This window comes from Crocuta crocuta, unplaced genomic scaffold (assembly GCF_008692635.1).
Source record: "Crocuta crocuta isolate KB4526 unplaced genomic scaffold, BGI_CrCroc_1.0 scaffold132, whole genome shotgun sequence".
Taxonomy (NCBI): domain Eukaryota; kingdom Metazoa; phylum Chordata; class Mammalia; order Carnivora; family Hyaenidae; genus Crocuta; species Crocuta crocuta.
The window spans coordinates 1,022,428-1,042,959 of NW_027528611.1; the positions used below are offsets into that span (position 1 = coordinate 1,022,428).

The 20,532-nt window shown below is 38.5% G+C and overlaps 1 protein-coding gene across 1 annotated transcript in view; it reads right to left on the reverse strand.

The window, feature by feature from the left end:
- ZFAND3 (zinc finger AN1-type containing 3) overlaps positions 1–20,532 on the reverse strand; it is a 318,409-nt gene that overhangs the window by 297,274 nt on the left and 603 nt on the right. The gene's annotated exons all lie outside the window — the stretch shown is intronic.

Genomic DNA, 20,532 nt, shown 5'->3' on the forward strand with positions numbered 1-20,532 from the left:
TCTGTGTCTCCCTCTCTCTCTGACCCTCCCCTGCTCATGCTGTCTCTCTCTCTCCTAGAAATAAATAAAACATTAAAAAAAAAAATTTAAAAAAAAAAAAGATTCTCTCTCTTCACCCCCACACCCCCTTCCCCACACGCTCTCATGGCCACACATTCTCTCTCATTCACTCTCTCAAAAAACAAAAAATGAGTCCAGCTTATGCTCCCTCCACCTTGTATCTCCCCATCCCACTAGCCACATGCTGCAGAGCAGGGCACTCCAGTTAGCGCAGTGCCCAACAAGTGTGGAGGACTGTGAAACTGCTCTGACTTCCTTCTTTCAAGCTTTGAAGAGTACTAGGGAAGAGGAAAACAGTTTCAGAACTTCCCTCCACACCTCCAGCAATTCTGTGCAAGGCTTCTTTGCAAACCATTTCCCAAGGTTTTCGTTCTCAGGGACTCTGCCACACTCCCAACCCCAAGAAAACTGGCGAGATGATGGTATGTATATGAAACAGAGTGGAAGCAAAGCAAATCACAAGGATGCAGGGCAGAAAAGAGAGAAAATAATTCCCTCCTTGAATAACTTTAAGTTTTCATAAACTATCCGTATCTCTAACTTCTCTCTAGACCAATTCCTTCCTCCTAAGAAATTCCATCAGGAGACAGATAAAGAAAAGATAAAATTCAGAATACTTTGTTCCGCTTCTGGTAATTAACATCAAGTAAAGCACCAAAGTGGAAAGGAAATCACCACATGGAAAACTACAAGGTTTTGAAATTATCACAGGGTTTTGTTTAGGTTTTTCCGCCATGTATCACTCACTGTTATCTATAAGCACTTCCAAGAGCCCTTCCCAACCCTGTTTATCAGCAGATTTCCTAAAAGGACAGAAACTTGAGTGTTCAGCAAGTTTAACTAACTATCAAAGCTTATTACAAGACATCATTTATTAGAGTCCTATAATCTTAGACTCAAGTTTTTCTCTTTACTAAACCCTAATACTCCAATTTTGCTTCCATCCCTCATAGGAAAATACAGATACAAAATGAACTGATATAAAACTAGATAAACATAGAAAAAAAGAAGTACAAGTTAGTAAATTCAGAAATAACACATAAAACAGATTAGTGAAAAATGGCCAAAGGATCACCATTTGTGTCACAGGCTGAAGATATTAATAATAGACAGCAACTTGAAAGGCAGGAGATGAAGAAGAGGAAGTTATTTTTAAAGCAATATAATACATGCAAAGTTAAGAAATAATCTTACTGGGGCACCTGGGTGGCTCAGCTGGTTAAGCCTCGGACTTCAGCTCAGGTCATAATCTCACAGTTTGTGGGTTCAAGCCCCATGTCGGGCTCAGGGCCTGAAGCCTGCTTCGGATTATGTCTCCCCCTCTCGCTGCCCCTCCCTTACTCATGCTCTGTCTCTGTCTCTCTCTCTCTCTCTCTTAAAAATAAATAAAAATATTTTTTAAAATAATCTTATTATATTAAGCATTAGTTAGACATCTTTTAACTTTTAGTATATTCCAATCACTGATAATAGGAAAATTAAGAGGTCTGGAAATGTTAAAGGAACATGAGACAGTTATCTGATTTACCAATGATACTAAGGAATATTTTCACATTGGAAAATGCTGATTAATTGCAAAAGCAAGCTCAAACGTCAAGTCATTAAGCTAACACTGGTCTCTGAACAGGAATACAGCAGGCCACATAGTTTCCAAAACAAAACTCTCATATTAGTTCTTAGTACTGCCTTTGGCTTCAAGAAGGGTGGGATTTTATAAAACTGGATCACAAGTAAAGACAAGCACATTCAGCTTTTAAAACAATAATAATTAATCACCTTAATAGGGCACAGTGACCTAAATGCACTAAGATTTTTAAAATCATCGCCTAGTAGATATCAATTCATAATGGATGAAATGGTTTAGAACTGGGGTGCCGTTGTGGCCAGGGCATCTCCAAAACCAAACCAAAAATCAAATCAAGAGAACCAGAAAAGGCAAAGCTGGAATATAAAGTTTTTTTAAGAAAACTACAATTTATTCTAGTCTATTTCCTGATGTCATGTTTGCTGGTAATTGATTTTTGTGCTATTATTTAAAAAGCAAATTAGGGTGTCTATAAACAGAATAGACAGACAAAATGGTGGCAGTCACATAATGGAATACTATTTAAAGATATGCAATAATAAAAAGGAACAAACTAGTACATATGACACTGACCAATATCAAAAACACTACACCGAGCCAAAGACCCTTTAGAAAAGAGAGTATATACCATATGATTCCATTTACATGACTTGAAAAACAGGCAAAGCTAACCCACAGTGGAGAAAAAAAATTAAAACAGTGACTGCCTAAGGAGGGAAAGAGAAAGGGGGGTTGGGAGGACAGACTGACTGGGGAGGGACATGAGGGGGCTTTCTGAAGTCTGAGCAACATATAATATGGTATAGTACAGCTAAAATATGTATACATCCTAATAGAGATTTGGGTTACACAGACATATGCATTTGTCAAAACTCATGTTAGTATACTTAAGATTTGTTTTTCACTGTATGAATATTGTACTTCAAAATAAAAAAGAAATGTTAAACTCTAGTTAATAATATGCATGTCAAAGTGTTTGAAGGTGAAGTACTGAGGTCCATAATTTAGTTGGAAAATAAAAAAAATCAAATGGATTAATAGATGGATAGAGGGATAGAAAGCAAATAAAGCAAAATGTTAATAGACTACAGATAGCAGCAATCGTTGCACAACTTTGTGAGTATACTAAAAATCACTAAATTTTACACTTTAAAATAATGAATTTTATGGTGTGTGAGCTGTGTCTCAATTAAAAACAAAATTGATGAGGAACAAAACAATTGAAACTTACTTTCTCTACTCAATAATAGTTAAGACCATGTCCAAAAATGTTCAATCCCAAGGTTTCAGCTAAAACAAATAGCAGTAGCAGTAGCATTTCAAAGATGAATCTATTTCTGAGCCAGGAGCTCAAGCACCAACTTTCTAATCTTTCTGGGTTAAAATACAGCAAGCTGTCCTTGTTCGCTGATTCAGCCACTGCCCATATTGCAGCCCAGGGGCATCCTATGTGTCTCCATGTTGTAAAACACCAAGGTGTCAAAACAGCATCAAACTCACCCTCCTGACATGGGATATTCTAAAATGAATCAACAGCAAGCTGCCAGTATACTTAAGACTATTAAATGAACAGATATAATTTTAAACAAATTTAAAATGTATCTTTGTGTATATTTATCATTAACACATATTTAACATTAAAATATTTACCATTAACACAATGGTATGCACAATTGCATATTAATAAGAATTCATCTATGAATTCAAATGATCCAACACAGTTAGATCACAGTTTAAATGTTCAAATGCTTAAAATTCCTTAAAGTCATAATACAGTAGTCATATAGCTAAATAAACTAAAGACTCTGCAGAAAATAACAGGCAGCAAAATAATATTTTCGTAATATCTGAAAAAGGTAAAATTTGACCTTACTTCTCAAGCACACTATCTGTGGACTAATATATCCTTTCTTATGTTAATACTGATATATACAACCCATAACCATGAATGAAATGGTATAAATCAGTATCAGCCAAGAAGTTTACCCCCCTCAATCTTCATACCTCAACTGATTTTTTCCTAAATATATATTGGGCCTAACTTTTAAGAAATAGATTTCATCACCTCCCATGTGATTGGTTCCATTCTACCGCACCCTAACCTATACCCCCTTGAAGAAAAGAGAGAGGAAATGAGGAAGAATATTTAGTGTCTTTTCAGTGACACAGACGTACTTCAAAAAGACATCACACTCAGTTGGAAAAAAATTTAGAAAAGATATGTGAATATTTACAAGGATGAAAGTCTGGACTAAATAAAAGGGACTTCTTCATAGAAAAACAGAAGCTTACACAAGAGGATTAAATCTATAAAACTAAGTAAAATATCAAGACAGATGAGGTGAACGCAATCTTCTCCACCAGAACTTAGAGATTATAAGTACTTCTTTAAACTTAAATTGGTAGTTCAAGTTTTGTTTTTAAACCTAACATAAAATCTTAAGTAATTTATTACAGGAAAATAATCAACAGAAACCAAAATTATAAACAGATTCCAGAAAAGTTTCTTAATTCCTGATTATTGAATTCTTGGATCATTAACAGAAGTTGTTAATTTCTGGTACATATGGGATGTAATTATGGCAATTTTTCACAAAAGGTATCTTGGTACTATGCTGAGCCAGAACATTGCTGAGATGCACATGTCTAAAAAGCATTATTGAAATTCACTATTTTAAGCAGCAGAGAAGTCCCAATCATCACCTTGCCTGACCACTTTTTGCAGCATGACCCTATCACCTCTTCTTCACTGAACTATCCCGTTTGGCTTTGGTGACCCTACACTCACCTGATTTCTATCTCTCCATCCATCTCCATCTCAAACTCCTCTTATTCTACTTGTGTTTATCAAGGTTCCATCTCTATACAACTGGATCTTAAATGGAAAGTTACACACAGGAGCAGTAGCCAAGGGACAGAAGAAGAAAGGCAAGAATTGTTCAGATCCCACCTTGGATACACTGAATTTGAGCTGGGGGAAGCAGCAGTAATGTTTTTTAGAAAAGGTTACCAAAGTGATTCTGACAACTCCATCTCTACTCCAGAGGGAACCACTGGTCTAACAGCACTTTCTGTGTGATCCTGCTATTCCACTGGCTTCAGTTATGACCTATACACCCATGTCACCCTAAATGGTATAGCCATGGCTCACCTTCCCTCCTAAACTTCAGACACATAAGTTACTTCTCTTTTAGATGGTCTGTAAGTCCTACAATTCAACATACCCTATACCATTTTTTGTAGCATAGTAATAAGGACAATCACCATCAAGCATTGACTAGAAAACCTGGTTAAATTTTAGTATATGCACCTACTAGAATACTGAGATGCCATTTAAAAGAAGGTAGAAATGTATATGGTAACTGGAAATGAACTCTAAAATACAGTTAAGTTAAAAAAAAATAAGCAAGGTACAAAATAAGGTGTAATGTACTACTACTTGTGTTAGAAAAAAGGAAAATGTGGTATATGAACAGGAAACTTCTGGAAGGATACTCAAGAAACTTAGCTATGATTGTCACTAAAAAGTAGAACTCTGGGTATGGTGCAGAAGGAAATATACCTGTATACAAATAGATAAATGCTGTATACCCATTTCTGTTTGAATTTTCTGTTACATGAATGGATTCCTTTTGTAATTTAAAAAAAATTAAAAGATTTTACAAAACTATACAAGAAAATGTACATGCTATCTGAAAAAGGACTTGTATCCAGAATAAAGAATTCCTAAAAATGAATTTAAAAAAACAGACAAGAGAAAAATAAGTAAATGGTTTGAATAAACGCCTCAACAATGAAGTTTAGCCAACTCACCAACAAAGAAAGTTGCTCAATTTCATTAATTGTCAAGGTAATGCATTAAAAACCACAAGGTAATAACCCTACACCCAAGTAAAATGAAAGACACAGTACCAAGTACTGACAAAGATGTGAAATAAACAGAACTCTTTATACTGGTGGTGGGAGTGTAAATTGATAAAAATGCTCTAGAAAGCTGGCAATATCTACTAAATCTAATCATATACATACACTTTATACTCCAATAATTCTTCTTCTGGATATATATATACCCAAAGAGAAATGAGTGCTTATGTCCACCAAAAGACACATGCAAAAATGTTCATAGCCCCATTTATTCATAATACCCCCTAACTCAAAAAGTGGAATGGATAAATTAGGCTATCATATAAAAGAATACCACAAACCAATGAAAAATCATTACTTTTCTACACAAATGTAGATGAATCTCATAGTAATAATGCTGAGGGAAAAAAGTCATACATAAAAGAGAAATACTATATAATTCCCATTACATAAAATTCAAAAACAGGCAAAACTAACCTACGGTGACAAAGGTCAGAAAAGGTTGGGGGAACCACCTAAGGAAGGGAACGAGAGACTCCCGCTGAGATACTGGAAATGCACTATTTGTCAATAAGAGTAGGTTGTGGTTATATACTCGTGTGTGTATATATATATATATAAACAATCATCAAGCTGTACGTAACAATCACCAAACTTAAGAGAATAAGAATACAAGTCAAAGACTAGGAGAAAATTTTTCCAAAAGACCTACCTAATAATCAGAGGATTGCTATCCAATATACACAAAGAACTCTTAAAACACAACCAGAAAACAAACCCAATAAAAAAAAAAAAAAAAGGCAGAAGACCTGAACAGATACCTCACCAAAGAAGATGTAAGATGGCAAATAATCACCCCAATACTCAATATCACATTAATATTAGGGAATTGCGAATTAAAATAAGACACCATCACACATCTATTAGAATGGCCACAATTCAGGGTGCCTGGGTGGTTCAATCAGTTAAGCATCTGACTCCTGGTTTTGGCTCCAGTCATGATCTAGGTCATACCCCATGTCAGGCTCCCCGATGGACATGCACTCTCTCTCTCTTCTCTCTCATAAAAAAAAAAAAAAAGGGGGGGGAGACAAAATGCAAAACACTGACAACACCAAATGCTGGTAAGCATGTGGAGCAACAGAAACACTCATTCACTGCTCTTGGTGGGAATGCAAAATGGTTCAATCACTTTGGAAAACAGTTTGGCAGTTTCTTACAAAACTAAACACACTCTTATCATAATCCAGCCATCACATTCTTTGGTATGTACCAAGATGACAACTATGTCCACACAAAAGCCTGAACATGAATGTTTAGGGCAGCTTTATTCATAATTGCCAAAGCTTGGAAGCAATCAAGATGGCCTTTAGTGGGTGAATAAATAAACTGTGACACATCCAAATAATGGGATATCATTTAGTGCTAAAGAGAAATGAGCTATCAAGCCATGAAAAGACATGGAGTAAACTTAAATGCACATTACTAAGTGAAAGAAGCCAATCTGAAACGGTTATATACCGTTAAACTCCAACCATATGACATTCTGGAAAAGATAAAACTAGGAAGGTAGTAAAAATATCAGTAATTGCTCAGGAGTGGCAATATGAACAGGCAAAGCACAGAAAATTTTTAGAACAGTGAAACCATTCTGTATGATATTATAATGAGAAATACATGTCTTCATACACTTGTCAAAATCCACAGAACGCACAGGAGTGAACCCTAATAGAAACTATGGACTTCTGAATAACAATGATGTGTCAGTGAGGGTTCATGGACAATTAAAAACACTACTCTCGTGGGGGGATGCTGATAATTAAAGGAGACTGACAGGATACAGGGGAACTCTTCGTACCTCATGCTCAATTTTGCTATAAATCTAAAATTGCTCTAAAGAACATTTCTTTGGGGGGGGGGGGGCCGGGCGTGNAAAGAACATTTTTTTAATTCATCAAAATCATTTGAAATGAGTGCAGTAAACTAACTTATGCTTCAATTTTAAAAAGTAGGAAGAAAGTGGTGCCTGGGTGACTCAGTTGGTTAAGTGTCGGCCTCCTGATTTCAGCACAGGTCATGATCTCACAGTTTGTGAGATGGAGCCCCGCGTTGGGCTCTGCACTGACAGCGCAGAACTGCTTGGGATTCTCTCTCACTCTCTCTCAAAATAAATAAACATTTTTTTAAGTAGAAAAAGAGATTTAAGAAGAAAAAAAAATTAAGGTAATCTATGGCATTAGAAGTCAGGACAGTGATTAACCCTGAGCAGAAGGGGAGGAGGTAGTGACTGGAGGAGGATACAACCTGGGCTTCTTGGGGAATGAGAATGCTATTTCTTGATACAGACTCTGGTTACATAGGTATATTCACTTTGTGAAAATCCACTTCACTATATACCTAAGATGTATGCATTTTCACTACATTTACACTTCAATAAAAAAGTTTACATTAAAAACAGGTTTAGGGGCGCCTGGGTGGCTTAGTCGGTTAAGCGTCCGACTTTCGCTTAGGTCATGATCTCACGGTTCCTGGGTTCGAGCCCCGTGTTGGGCTCTGTGCTGACTGCCAGCTCAGAGCCTGGAGCCTGTTTCAGTCTGTGACTCCCTCTTTCTCTGACCCTCCCCTGCTCACGCTGTCTCTCTCTCTCTCTCTCTCTCTCCCAGAAATAAATAAAACATTTAAAAAAAAAAAAGTTTAATAAAAGTACACGGACATGCTATTCACCAAAATATATGTTCAGTCTGTCTAAAACTAATCATCTCTTCCCCACAAGCCACTCATCTTCCAGACAGAATTACTTCAACTTAAGAAATTCCAGAGTATAGGGGCACCTGGGTGGCTCAGTCGGTTAACCGTCCGACTTCAGCTCAGGTCATGATCTTGCGGTTCATGAGTTCGAACCACACACTGGGCTCTGTGCTGACAGCTTGGAGCCTGCACAGGATTCTGTCTCCTGCTCTCTCTGCCCCTCCCCCAGCTCACATTTGCTCACGCGCTCGTGCACGCTCTCTCTCTCTCTCTCTCTCTCACACACACACACACACACACACTCTCTCTCTCTCTCTCAGAAATAAAACATTAATAAATAATAAATAAAATTTTAAAATAAAAAAATGTTTAAAGACATTTCAAAGTATAAACTTTTTTCTACCAAACAAAACTCTGCACATCACTGACAAATGGCATTAATCATGGTTTCTGTATTTCATTTTGGATTTTGGAATAAATGAAGTCACAAAAACCTTTCAAAACCTAGCTGGCTTCTAAGTAGTAGTTCTATATACCCACCACATGTGACTGACACCATCTTTCACACAGTTGCACATGTCAGAAATCTTGCTGCTTCTCTTCCCTCTCCCACCCTCCCATTCCCCATCCAATCTGTCTTACATTCAAGCCCTCTCTTCAGATCTCACTGACCCAGTGCTATGGACAGAAATGCCTGTGTGTCCCCAAAATTCATACATTGAATCCAAACGCCCAATGTGATGGTGTTCAGAGGAGAAGCTTTTAGGAGGTGATTAGATTATGAGGGCGCTGCACTTATGAATGGGATTAGTGGCCTTATAAAAAAGGCTGGAGAGATCCCTTATCCCTTCTGCCACATGAGGGTATGGGGAGAAGAGGAGGATCAATGAGGAAGCGGACTCTCCCCAGACTCAGAATCTGCCAGTGCTCTGATCTTGGACTTCCAGCCTCCAGGACTATGAGAAATAAATTTTGTTGTTATCAGACATCCAGGCTGCGGTATTTTGTTATAATACCCTGAATGGGCTAAAATACTCAGATTTCAGCCTACATTCATTCTTAGCCTTCCTACTAGAGCATTCACTCAGAGTTGCTTTATCATGGGTCCACAGACCCCACAGTCTGTGGATAAATAGACCCAATTTAGATCTAATTGGGTTCTTTCATAATCACAGGTATTTTATTTTATGTATTATTCTGAGAAGAGGTCCACGGTCTTCATCAAATTGTAAAAAAAAGATCCATGGCCCAAAAAGGTTTAAATGCTTTAAGTGGACTCCGCTTCAATGCTTATGCCCTCCAATTCTCCACACTGCTGCCAGATATTTTCTGGAATATAAATATCATCTGTCATCATCCTTAAAATCCTTAAATGGTCCCAACTCTTCCAGGATAAAATCTAAACTCAACTGCATGACAATCAATTATGTTCATAAATGGCTCCTGCTAATCTCCTCAGTTTCACATACACCGCAGCTAAAATACCAAGTCGTATCTGCAATTCTCTGAATTCTGAAGGCTTTCTCACTCCTCTCTGCCTTTGCACAGCTGTTCCTCCTGTCTTTTACACCCAGCTTAAGCACCATCTCCTCAGAGAAACCCTCCTGGCCATCCTCCACTCCCTGCCTCAACAGGATGCCCTGTCAATGCTCACATCACTTTGTGATGATCCCCCAAAGCACTTTTCTCATGGTGTTTGGTCAGTTTATTATTGGTCTGCATCCCCTTCTAAACTATAAGCATTTTTTAGGGCAGAAGCCAGAACACAGTAAATCATGCAAGACCCACAGTAAGACTGCTCAACAAATGCTTACTGAACAAGAGTTTGGCCTTGGAAAATAGCCAAAGTGGCCAAAGGCTGGTCAGAAACCTCATCAACTAACTAGGTGGCACTGATCTGGAGCCTGCCATTAATGCAAATACTCAGGTAAGTAAGATAGTTCTGCATCTATTAGTCTACCACCAATGTTCCTTCATTCAAGGCTGGGAAGTTAGCCTTTAATAAATGTAATTACCACAGTCAGGCACTGTGCCAAGGGCTTGACAGGCATTAGAGCTTACTAAACCTCAAAGCAACTCAAAGCCTTTTTTTTTTTTTTACGTTAAAAAGGCAGAGAGGTAAACTACCAAAAGTCAAGCATAAAGTTTCAAAGCCAGGCTTTAAGCTCAGGATTCTAATTCCAAAGCTCATGCCTAGCTGCTGAACTCAGTTGGTTTTCTGGAGATAACAGATCAGCATGCTCTTGGAAGAGCCTGGATTGGATAAGAGAGGACCTTTCATTAGCCATTCAGCAAATGAGAAAGGTCTTATTCCCCAGACAGCACTACTATTAAATTCTTTAACATTTAATATAACCTCCCCCATCAGTACTAGCTGCAAAATCTCTTTAAAGAGAGGTGCTGGTAAGAGGTGTTTTTCCAAGAACAGCAAGTAAAAAAAAAAAAAAAAAAAGCTAGTGAACAGAAAGAAAAGATGGGTGAAACTTTGCTGAACTCTCCATCAGGCTTGGGAGTGAGAAGGGAGAATAATCAGTCTCGAGGAATGGAGTTGGTTGTGGCAATATCAATAAAGGTATCAATAAAGGAATGGAGAAGGTAGATGGAGCTTCCACGGCCTGCTGCAAAGAGGCACCATAAAGCACTATCCTTTAACCAGCTGAAAAGGTGTCTTTAAGCTTAGAAAAAGAAAGAGCCCATGACGTTCTAACAGATGGAACATCAATTTGCCAAAAGCTGCTGCCATTTCCACTAAACTTTAGCTCAGAATTTGCACCACATCTCTTATCCTATGATCTTTAGCACGTCCCTGCAAGACCCCAGGGGACTCACACCCTGCACTTCAAGGGAAGACAGCATGTTTTCTTTAACCCAACCCACCACCTGTTCACATTAGTTTCTTTCTCTAGCCTTTACAGATGCGGCCACCTCTCATATTTTGACTAGAAAAAAGTGACCGCAGAGCATCTTCATTCCTAATTTCCACCACTCCATTTCCAAACACATTTCCCCATCATCGTCCCCCTCACACTCCAGTCTTCTTAACCACCTTCTGTGTCCTTCCTGCTCCAACTACTGTGATACAGATCTGTCCAGTGACTTTTAAACACAAAACAAACACAGTCCATTCTCCCTAGATCCTAGCCCCAACCAAAATAACATACCATGTAAGTAATGAAAACTATTCAGGTAAACCCAGGGGGCTTTCAACTAAGATTAGAATACCAAATCACTGAATAGTTTAAAACCAAGGGTGAGACAATGCAGTCTGTAGGGACATATACTTCCACTGAAGTAATGTAAGTATATAAATTAATCCATAGTGACACTGAGATTATAAACTAAAGAGACATATACACCATACAATCTCCACACTGTATATTACTTAAGTCACAGCAACAGTTCCTTAATTAGATGTCACCCAATATATATGGAAGAAAAATATTAGCCTTACAAAAAAAATACATGGTTTGAGCACCTCTCACTGACAGTGGGGGGCAGGGAAGAGGGGTGACATGGATGACAGGGAGAGCCAATTAACAGTGACTTACCCACAAAAACAGGGAATACAGGCCTCAGAGATTACATGAACATGCCCCCCCCAATCAACAAAAGTTTCCCTAACCAAGCAACTGTGGATCAACATCAAGAACATTCCCTTATTTTTAAAGGTGAGTAGTACAGCTTGGTGTTATTTTAAAAGAAAAACTACATAAAACCATGTAAAGTCAGATACCGTGATGACTTTATATACACGTGCAAAGTTTCATATGCAAACACCCAAAGACTTGAAAAACCTGGTTTTCTGGATTTCAGTCACATCTGAAGAAAACAAATAATACCACCCATGCCTCCCCAAGCACAGAAACCTAGAAATCATAAAACTAGAAATAGTTCACACTGAAATGTACCACACCTGGGGCACCTGGGTGGCTCAGTCAGTTAAGCATCCTACCTGGGCTCGGATCATGATCTTACCATACGTGGATTGGAGCCCCACATTGGGCTCTGCACTGACAGATTCTGTCTCCCTCCCTGTCCCTTGCTTCCTTTCCATCTTTTTTTCTCAAAAACAAATAAATGAACGTTAAGTTTTTTACAAATGAAATATACCACACCTTCTCTCACCTCTGGTTTATCTTTTATTATTTTTTGCCAGTTAATATACTTCTGGCCAGTTTAAGAATGACTGTATTATTCAACTCACTTTTTATCTCACTAATTACATTTAAAAAAAATTCTCTCAGGCTATAACTTGCCAGCACATCTATTCATATACGGCACCCTAGATAGGGCTGAAAATTGAAAAACAATGACCTGAATGAAATAGGCAAACTCTGAAAACACAAATACACTCGGCAAAGCCCTCCACCTAATCTGTGTTCTATAAATTCCTGCCCCCACTCTTCTACCTAGATCTATAAGCTACAGAAAGCTCACAGTATGTTCCGAAATTCTACCAACAAAAGCATTCAAGAGAAAATCAAATGTCTGGCACAAGAACCTGACTGTGGGAAGAATATTTGCAATACTTTTGAATGGTCAGAATGCTTCTCCTTCCAAGAAGTGTGGCTCAGAGTGATTACTTTATATAAAGGCATTTCAACTTACCAATGTGTCAGAGTCCAAGAAACAGGTAAGACTTCAACAACTGTTGGTCTACACCATTCCACTTTAGTAGAAAGAAATGAGAAAAGGCACTCCCCAAAAAGTCCCAAGTGCATCACCAACCTCACTCTTTGCCAGGTCATTAATGAGGCGGCAATGAAGCTAACTAGAGCCTGTCTGCAAATTAGAAACACAAAATGCTGTGGTGTGGTCTACTCCCAACCCTCCCACCCACCAACCACCCACAGCCAGGGTGCTAGCAAACTCCATTGATGACCTCTCCCAGGACATTCTTCTGCCCTAATCACACCTGCCTATGATACAGGACATCTGGTACAGTTGAAGGAATTGATGCAATTAGTAGCTAGTACTGCACCTTCTTCCTACCGCATTCTTCCTTCCTCCAGTTAATAGCTGCAGCCACAACTTCAGATGTCCAGCACTGTTTGCAGCTCTGTCCCCTGGCCTCATGGATGACAAGGCATTTTCATTTATCTCGTACCCTTAGCCTGGTTTTGCCCACTGCTGCTGCATATTTCAATACATTCCACGTTCTGTTGTATATAGGAACTTGAATTTACCAGAAAATCCAATGCACTTATCCCCAATCACATATCAAAAGCTGCCATATGAGATTTACATTTGTAAAAACAAATATTATTCCTCCACAAAAGTCACACTCCAAGGTGAATACCTTCAAAAAGTCCCTCACTAAAGAGAAAAAAAAAATTGATTCACTATTAGCCCAACACCTCCTTGTACAGGCCTCTGAGGTTCCCAGTTTAATAGTGCTAAGAAAAGAGCAAAGATGATTGACTCAAAAGCTAACATAAAAAAAAAAAAGTTCAAATTATGGACTAACTTGTCCTGACATTTTAATTCCCAAAACTGAGCAAAGGAGCACTTCCCAGTAATCTGAATTAACAAAAGCACTGCTTCCCACAATGGAAATAAAATGTTAGAGCTAGGAAGCAACTTAGAGCTAAACTAGACAATTCCCTCATTTTCAGAAGACAAGAAAACAGGGGTCTGGAGAGCTCACAAGAAAATAAGCTTGAATGTCAATTATAGCTCAAAAAACTGAGGAGGGAAAAACAATAGGCTTGAAAATCCTGGCTGTCTATCAGGTCCATGTTCGAGAGGAGCACTGTCCAAAAGAACTTTCTGGGAGTTTGAAGTGTTCTGTATCTGATCCGCAGTAGGGTAGCCACTAGCTACTGAGCTAGTGTAACTGAAGAACTAAAATTGTAATTTTATTTAAATTAGTATTAATTTAAACTGCTATATGTAACTAGCTGCTACATATTGTACAGCACAATTCTAGAAATTGTTCTTAGATTCTGGTTTTTAAACCTTCAAATAAAGTTGCTTAACCCCTGTTCTGCATTTATAACCTACAGTAAATGTCTTCTTTATATCTAAAATATCTCATTCAGCAATATAATTTTGTTACATAGGGAGCCAGCCCAGAAAAAGATCAGCCTGTTTCTCAAAACCCCTAGCAGAACTGAGTGATATTAGTGTCATCCACCCAGTTGGACTTAAGTTCCTTTTTTGCCAACTATACACACAGTCCCACAAGCCTGATACTACCCAACAAGTCTGAATCTCGACGATTTTTCAAGTGCCTCATTAAAATTACAGAAGTGTTGGATTGTGACCAGTCCCACTTCCTACATGTGGCATTGTTAAGATACCAAACCTTATCTTTCTTCAAAAAAAAAAAAAGAATTGTTAACCTAAATCTTTATCTATGATTATTGTAGAATTCCAAAACATTGTGTCAGTTTGTACCCGTACAACCATTTTTACTATCTAATAAATATCCAAATCATAGGGGCCTCCAGGTGGCTCAGTTGGTTAGGACCTGGACTTCAGCTCAGGTCATGACCTCATGGTTCTTAAGTTCAAGCCCCACGTGGGGCTCTGTGCTGACAGCTCAGAGACTAGAGCCTGCTTCAAATTCTGTGTCTCCCCCTCTTTCTGCCCTTTCCCTGCTCATGCTCTGTTTCTCTAAAAAATAAACATAAAAAAAAGAGATTAAAAAAAATCCAAATCATATTAGTTCTCACTGTCTTAGTACTCTGCCCTCAGTCAATACTAAATACGCTTGAGTGTTTTTCATAAGAACTCATTCAGGAACACATGGGTGGCTCAGTCGGTTAAATGTCCAACTCTTGATTTCAGCACAGGTCATGATCTCCGTTGGTGAGATAGAATCCCACATTGGGCTCTATGCTGACAATGCAAGCCCACTTAGGATATTCTCTCCTTCTCTCCTCTCTCTCTCTCTCCCCCTCTCTCTCCCCACCTCTCCTCCTCAAAATAAATTAATAAAAATTTTTTTAGAAAGATTTTATTCATTTCAAAAGATCCTTAGCCCTTTGATTTTTCTACCTAGGAAAACGTTAGTCTGTGAAAACTAATGTTAACTTTAATGCTGTTTAGGATTAAGACAAATTTTAATCAGAACTTTTTAGTACAACTTAAACTACTAGATTCTCCTTTTTAGGAAAAGGGTCAATGGGAGAAGAGGATGATACCAAAAGAGCAGTATGTCCTTTATGTTTACTGGATCTAACTTTAAAAAGCTATTGCCTTAAACCAATGCAAATGAAGACCATGTTTTCTTTAACCAAAACAAAAAAAAACAAAAACAAAAACAAAAAAAACCTCCGTGTGTTCTGTCACATCAAAGGGACAAATTACATGTTTTCTGAATACCCAAATATAATCAGGAAAATGGGGCAAGTAATAAATGTATGGGGACGCCTGTGTGGCTCAGTCGGTTAAGCGTCCAACTTCGGCTCAGGTCATGATCTCGCGGTTTGTGGGTTCGAGCCCTTTGTTGGGCTCTGTGCTGACAGCCAGCTCAAAGCCTGGGGCCTGCTTCAGATTCTGTGTCTCCCTCGCTTCCTCTCTCTCTCTCTCTCACACACACACACAGTCTCTCTCTCTCTCAAAAATAAAGCATTTTTTTAAAAAAGTAATAAATGTTATGGACAGTGAATACTTCATTACATCCCATCACATTGTTCAGATGCAAACAATACTGAAAGATACAAAGTAAAACCGCACAAATGGGGTTTTCTGTTTTTAAGGTAACGTTTAAGGGAATTTTATAATCAAGGGATAATTAGTGACACCACTGAAAAAATCATTCTACTGATTAACTAGTAATTCATGCTGTGTTCACATGAACTTGAAAGCCCAGGTTAAGCTGGTTGAAGTGTGGCAACATGTTCTAACTGGAAGACTGAGAATGAAGAACCAAGGGCCACACACTGTTTAGAACCAAGCACATGAGCCAGATGACTCACAAAGTGACAGAAACAGGGTTCTACATCAATTCCCAAGGCATGGGATCAGAGGGGAAAGTACAGTAACAATAGAGATAGATATTATTAAACTGACTAGTCCATACCTTGCTATTCCCAAAAGTGAAATGATATAAAACAAAATCATTTTTTATGTTCTATCAACTTTCTACTAGAAACCTCTTCAGAAATGGAATATAGTTTGTGAGATTACTCTTGATCTCTGCCTAACCCCATTTTTATTTAAAATATGTCATCATCTAATAGATCTAGTTGGCGAAATAAAATGCTTCAACAGAATAGATTACAAAAATAAAACACTAATAAAATCTATTTCCCTAGAGAAAATTCATCCATGTAACATTTATTCTATGACATGGTTCATTAAAAAGAGCTTATTTTTTTATCAAAAACAATGAACAGTTTACCAAATAAATCCCACATTTAAATGTTCCATTATACCCGAAGTACAAGACTGAACATTTATGTCAACCTACACTTTAAACTTATTTATGAAAGAAATAGTACTTCCCAAAGTTTCCATAATATTACATTACAACAGACTGTCTCCAATTGTAAAAGCAAACTATCAGTACTTGATTTTTATACTTAATAAGTAAAATTTGAAGTAAGTCCATTTTATCTTATCTTTTTTTCTTGTCCTATAATATACTCAGAACATTAGTGTCTTAGTCTTCTCCTGCTCTCTTTTTTTAAAGTTTATTTTGAGAAAGACAGAATCAGCAGGGTATGGGCAGAGGGAGAAAGAGGGAGAATCCCAAGTTGGCTCTTCACGGTCAGCACAGGGCCTGACTCAGGGCTCAAACCCACGAACCATGACCTGAGATGAAATCAAGAGTTGGACACAACCAACTGAGCCACCCATGCACCCTTCTTCTTCCTCTCAATTTAGAATATTTCTAAGTCTGTTCTTTTGAAAATACCTTTAAAGAATCTATGCATTTGCATACATTTCAAATGTCTACACAATTTAAAATGCAACGTCAACTAATAACACACCTGTATCATTTAAAAGGGCTTTTGTGTATGTATGTATTTCAACTAAAAAAAAAAATACCATTTCATTTCAGGTTTGATTATTACAAACTAGTATGTTTTTCACAGGACTAAAGAACGCCTAAAAATTAGCCCAGAAAATGTTCACATTTCACTAAAAGTTTTAAGTAAATACCCCAGGGGAAACAAATGTTTATGATCATTAACTCTAAAAACATTGTATTCACCACACAATTTTCAACGTTTATAAAGGAAATCTTCAACAATCTGCAAGGTAGCAAAATTTCCTGGTGGAGAGATGGTCTGTAAAACAGTAACTGAATTCCGCGCATACAAACAACACGAACCAGAGAAGTAGAAACTTCCCTTATTCCAAGCACTCACACATTTGCATTGTATGCTCCTCTTGTCATTCTACTTTCTAACTGCCGCATTCCCACAAAAAAGACATCACAGCTCTCTTGTTTAACCAAGCCCCACTGACTAGTGTCCTGACTAGACAATGCCAGGCAGCAAGTCTGGCAGCCTGAGTAACTACAGAGCAATCCTAAAGGAGCTGCCCTTAGTCTACTGGTGCCAGAACCTCTTCTGCTGAGAGGCTCCTCTGCAAAGGGCCGTGGCTAGCTGACTTTACAGACCTATATGGCTTCCACAGAATGCAATGCTGGCTGAAGTTTTCAGATAACACACTCATCTTCATTTTCATGAAAGGAAAAGGCACAAGATACCTCCTGAATGGCTTTCACAGCTTTCTACTTCTCTCCATTCACCCTAACTACGACACAGGTGCAGGCCCCAATCATCCCTAGTCTGGATTACTCCTCCTGATAAGACTTCTGTACCTCTGGTAATACCCCACGAACATAAAAATGCCACATTCATACACATACACACACACAGGCTCCTCTCAACATCATCTAATCTTTCATGTTAAAGAAAATCATGTCGCTATGTATTCAAAGTTCTTCAATAGTTCCTGAGTGAACTCAAGATAAAAGTCCATTACCTACAGAGCCCTGCATCACCAACTGCTCTCACCATCTAACCCTCATCTCTAGCAAATTGCCCTTCACAATCTACCAGTCAACTCCAATGAACTTTTAGTTCCTCAAATGTGGAGTGCTCTCTCGCACATCCAGGATCTCACCCGTGCTATTCCCTCCACCTGAAAGAAACTCTTCTATTTCCATTCTCTCCTATCCTTCCCGCAGGCCTAGGCTGGTGTCATTTCTTCCAGGCTACCTTCATCTACCTCCACCTCAACTAGGGTAAGTGTCCTGACATTACATCCTGTACCAATCCTAACACACTTTATTCTGTCTCTTTACTTCTGCTCCCAGAGGATGGGGCTGGTGCCCCCTTGTTTACCATTATACCAGAGGCACTCAATTACTTGTTGAATATATCCAAGGTTACTTAATGAACATAGTATGAATGTGGCCCATACAATAATACACGTTAGAGTCGGTCATGATGAAACTATGCAGCAATATCATTATACTTTGGTATAAAATGCCAACTACACAGGTACCTACAAACTCCTTTAGAAAAGATTAAAATGTTACACATTAAAAAAGAACACTTTTCAACATAAAAATATTAGTTTTGTGCTCACAACTCCTATCAGGCAAACTGCAGTTCCTTTATAAAGGGTCAGACTGAAAGTATCAAAAAAGCAGGCCTGGCTGATTGCTTATAGGTCAAGTATGATACCAGTTGAACTATTCCTCCTTGCAGTGATCAAACTTTCTTGGCATTATTCAGAACTCTGCTGCCTAAAACTAAAAAGGTATTCCATTTCCTTAGTTTCTATGTCTTGATATAAGTCCTTTGATAAGGGTGCTACTCATGATAATGGTCCCAAGGACATAAACTTGTTGCCAGGAAACAAGCCTCTCTCTGATACATCCTGGGCATTAGTTGCCATTGGCAGCTAGTTTCTTTGAGCCACATGTCTTCTTATGAGTTACAATCAGAGGCTTGTGACACCAGATTTTTCCAGAGCAACAGACTGATGTCATAAACGTGATGGTACTCAGCACTCTGAAGAGCTCAGCAGCACCACCCTACACTCCCTGCATACAAGGGGCAAGTTCTCCACCTCTCAAAGCCTCAATTCTTCATCTATAGCAAGATAATGGTTCTACCTCCTAAGACTCTGTGGGAATTAGATTATCCATGAAAGCACTTAGCTGACAACCCAATTATTAGGAAGACTATAAAACCTAAAATATTTTCACTTCTTCAAAACTTTTGCTAATACCATAACTTATTTTTGACTAACGTCTTTCCACCAGGTATTTTTAATAAAGGCAAAAAAGAGGACAAATGAGAATCTATTTCTTTGTCCCAACCTTTGAATTTTACAAATTCCACAAAAGTCTACATTCAGATCCACTTTCTAATCTGTCTTTGCACTCCAAAAAATCCCAGACTTAATCTGCAAGGGATAGCAAAAATAAAATACTTAAATACATTATTTCTGGTCTCAAAATGTTCTCACCAGAAATAATCATTTCCTTACTGCCTCTATGTATTATGAAATATACTAGATCTTTGGAAAATAAAGAAAGGGATCAAGCACAAAAATCCTTCCAAGTCTTCCAATTCCCCTACAATCAGAGTCATAAGGTAGGGTGGAGGCACCTGTTAGGTAAGAGGGCGAGTAATCCATGAAACTCCAAATGTTAACAAGGAGAATTTAAAATGTAACCATAGCTGAAAAAGTTAATTTCCCACCTCATCGTTTTTCGCCCTAATAGGATGGTCAAGTAATAACGCAGGCTGGCCAATGTGAATATTTTTATCATTTAAAAAAAAAAAAAAAAAAAGGAGAGAATAATTTGAGCCAATTGGGCAAACTGGCTCTCACTTTCCCAAGCCAGGCTGACTTGAGTTGGGTGGTTTTGGGTTTTGTCTTTTATTTTTTGGACAAGGAAATTTTACACATCTCCTTAAATGTGTTTGAAATAAAGATGAGACCTCCACATTCTTATAACTTTACCCCAGCCTGGGCTCTGGGCTCGGTTTTTAAAGATGGGTGACGTGTGAACAGCTTCCTAAAAGCAAATAGGGCACTGGGATATAATTTAGGAAGTGATGATGCAAGTCTCTGGGGGACAAGGAGGGAGGGGGAGGTGAAAAAGTCAGAGGAAATACCCTCCTGGTGCCTGGGCACCAACTCATACCAAGGCAGGGAGGGAGGGCTGGCCTCCACATGCCAAGGGAAGGGGGCACCCCAGCTCCACCCGGAGGTGCCAACACCGCCCCCTCATCCCTCCCCGCTGCCCTGCCCCCCCCCCATGGCCCGGGCGGCCCCTCCTGGCCCAAACCTCC